Here is a 2,734-nt window from a genome sequence, read left to right as displayed (position 1 = left end):
CAAACAGCAACTTTAACTGAACTATGACTTTGTGAGTAGAGTTGAGAGGTCATTTGAGGCACACCTGAAGATGAAAGGTCAAAAGTTGACCTGCATTTAACCTTGCACTTGACCTGTCTGCCAGTGAGTCGAATGGCCGAGCGGTTAGCAGGGGCGCCGCAAGCTATAGCCATAATATCGGCGCTGGTTCGAACGGCACGCTCGCCTATGGTTCTGGTGGTAGAATCTGTCTTCTCGGATAAGGACTATAAACCGTAGGCCCAGTGTATACAATGGCTCGTGTGCAATATAAAGAACCCAGTACATCCTTCGAGACGAGTAGGGGGATACCCCGGTGTACTGGAACAGACAGCCCCTGTGGACGACGAGAGTTGCAGGTACCGGGTTACCGGGTAGCACAGACACGAAGGGACCCTTAGGGGCGAAGAAAGTCATTGATCGAGTTCCTAGTCCACATTTCAAGCGCCCTGAGCATCTTACATTAGATGGATTTGTGCGCCATATACAACTACACTATTATTATTATTATTATTAGCTCGACAGCCACGATTACGACGTAAAATTCCGAACTCCTTCATATGATTGTAAGCAGTAGGTGGGATCTTAAGTTTACGTTTGGTGTTGAGACACAGCATTAAACGTCTGCTGTACACTTTAGGCTGCTTCTGTATTTTGCAGGTAGGCCTAGGCCTAAGCACAGGCAGAGCAACTGACTTGAGCTGAAAGGGAGACAATGGCTCCAGACATGGTGACCATCGATCCCTGACAAGATGATTTGGGCCTAGCCCAAGGCAAAAAAAACATCATCAAAAAACCAGGAAATCAAGGACAAAAAACAGGAAAACACACAATTGAGGGGTTAACCAATGTATTCAGGAAAAAAGAAATCTCAGAATCAAGTGAGGGAAAGGGCAGAAGAGAACAGTAACAAGGAAAACACATGAAATTAGCAGCTACAACAAGCGCCATTGTCCAAAGTTATTATGTATATTCAAAAATGTTTGCACCTCAGCCCCAACTATATGGGCCTGAGGTCGTGTGGACTCTCACGCACCCCTACTTTAGAATTTAGAAAATAGTTGACGATTATAACATGGCAATATACATAATGAAACTGTTAAGAAAAAGAAAAACATTTTTAACGGTAAGTAAACATCAAGCCATTTGGGGGGGGGATGTAAAAGTCTACAGCACCCGGCTATTAGAGAGGGCGCTGGTTCGGTGTTCAGTGGTGCATACGCACCCAGGCATGACCGGATAAGTACTTAAGGGGGTCGTGAGCCATTCCCAGGAGGTCACCCATCCAAGTACTAACCAGGCCCGACGTTGCTTTAATTCGGTGATCGGACGAGAACCGGTGTTTTCAACGTAGTATGGCCGTAGACATGTGAGTGGTATTTCCACTCATAATTAATCTCGGCATATAGCATAATTATCCAATCCTGAAGCTCAATAATTGATGAAGTTTCATATCAACGCGCGCATGTCTGGCGGAGATTTCCTCCGACTCCCCTGACCACTCTGCTGCGCGAGTACATTTTTTACAAACACCGGTGTTGAACAATAAACCAACCATTTTACTACGGCACTAACTAGGATGCTTTAGAAGGAAGAAGACTGCCGTTTTGTTCAAACGACCCTCGAACCGGCCTAACACCAACGAATTAATTGCGTATTTTTGATATGAACATATAGTACCTGTATGATTTTTAAGGTATGAGAGTGCAATTTCCGGGCACTTAGAGGTTCATATTCTCAAAATGTTTGCACCTCAGCCCCAACTATGTGGGCCCAAGGTCGTGTGGACTCTCACGCACCCCTACTTTAGAATTTAGAAAATAGTTGACGATTATAACGTGGCAATATACATAATGAAACTGTTAAGGAAAAGAAAAACATTTTTAACGGTAAGTAAACATCAAGCCATTTGGAGGGAAAAATGTAAAAAGTCTACAGCACCCAGTTTTTCCAGGCGGTCACCCATCCAAGTACTAACCGGGCCCGACGTTGCTTAAATTCGGTGACCGGACGAGAACCGGTGTTTTCAACGTAGTATGGCCGTAGACATGTGAGTGGTATTTCCACTCATTGTTAATCTGGGCATATAGCATAATTATCCAATCCTGAAGCAATCATGGAAAAATATTGGCATGAATTTTAGTTTTACGCAAAAGAATAAAAAAAAATGAGAAATACAGACTATTTCTCATCAAATATTACCATTTTCTCGACGAATTCATCGTTACTAGGCAAATTCAGAGGTTGTAGATCGCATCCACTGGAATACTCTCGCTTTTATGTATACTTTATACAGTCAATAAAGTGCGCCCTCTCTAAAGAGATTAGTTTCTGTACTTCGCATCTCACACAATGCGGTCGTTCGGTAAGGCTGAGATATGTTTGTTTAAGTGTCAAAATCTCAGTCAGAATCAGTTTTTTAACAAATTTGAAATAATTCCTATGAAATATTATATTTCACAAGTGTCAATACTAGCAACGGAAAATATCATGTCGGCCGTTTTTATGTGTTATAACAGAACCTAAATCAAGGTAAGGCTATGCCTAGCCTAGCAGCGTTGGATAGGCTAATGTTTTCGGCGCCTACGATATTTTTTTCACGACCTATCGCAAAATCAAAATGAAAAATTCATCCGCATTTATTTTTTGTGTGGAACACAAAAAATCAAATTTCAGTCTTATTTTACATTTTTTTCATTCTTAGGAATGTCTAAAT

The 2,734-nt window shown here is 42.0% G+C and overlaps 1 non-coding gene across 1 annotated transcript; it reads right to left on the bottom strand.

The window, feature by feature from the left end:
- Positions 1-1,947: 1,947 nt before the first annotated feature.
- Positions 1,948-2,066, bottom strand: LOC117105424. The gene has a single exon (XR_004444904.1). It is a non-coding gene; the product is annotated as a 5S ribosomal RNA (ribosomal RNA).
- Between the last annotated feature and the right edge of the window lie 668 nt (positions 2,067-2,734).

This window comes from Anneissia japonica, unplaced genomic scaffold (assembly GCF_011630105.1).
Source record: "Anneissia japonica isolate Jap-2015-1 unplaced genomic scaffold, ASM1163010v1 scaffold1875_len173011_cov181, whole genome shotgun sequence".
NCBI lineage: Eukaryota > Metazoa > Echinodermata > Crinoidea > Comatulida > Comatulidae > Anneissia > Anneissia japonica.
This window is presented reverse-complemented; position numbering and strand designations above follow the sequence as displayed.